Source organism: Echinops telfairi, unplaced genomic scaffold (genome assembly GCF_000313985.2).
Source record: "Echinops telfairi isolate 266 unplaced genomic scaffold, ASM31398v2 ScPeMD7_23;HRSCAF=83, whole genome shotgun sequence".
NCBI classification, from domain to species: Eukaryota; Metazoa; Chordata; class Mammalia; order Afrosoricida; family Tenrecidae; genus Echinops; species Echinops telfairi.
Window position 1 is genome coordinate 11489086 of NW_022103920.1, and position 544 is coordinate 11489629.

Genomic DNA, 544 nt, shown 5'->3' on the forward strand with positions numbered 1-544 from the left:
ACGCTCTGTTTTCAAATTTGGGCTCAGGCATGTGCCATTGCGTGGCCCAGAGCAAGTCATTTAATCTCTCTCTACCTCCACATCCATGGAAGGGAGCCTAGTAGCACTCTCGACTTGTACCTCGAAGGGTTCTTGCAAGGATGAATGAAAGCAATGTGTAAAGTAGTTTGCGTGGTGATGGGACACCATGGACAGGGAATGCGACGTGTTGTTCTCATGACTATTAAAGAACAGGAGCTTTGAAGACTCAGGGAGTCAACCTCTTGTTGCCACTCGATTTCATCCTCTCGTGAAATGAGACTGCACAGAGTCGAAGATGCATGGGATACTGCTTTGGCATGCAAGAGTCACATTGCCACCTGCCACCACTGTCCTTCCTGACACCTGTAGTCTTGCTTCCCTAAATCGTTCCCTCACCCTGGCAGGGAGCATCACAAGACTCTCCATAGGCACCGTCCTCAAGGTCACCCAGGCAGTAACAAGGATGTTCTACAAGGCCACCTTCTCCCTTCCCTCACGACACCTCCATTTGCAGGGGTCTAGA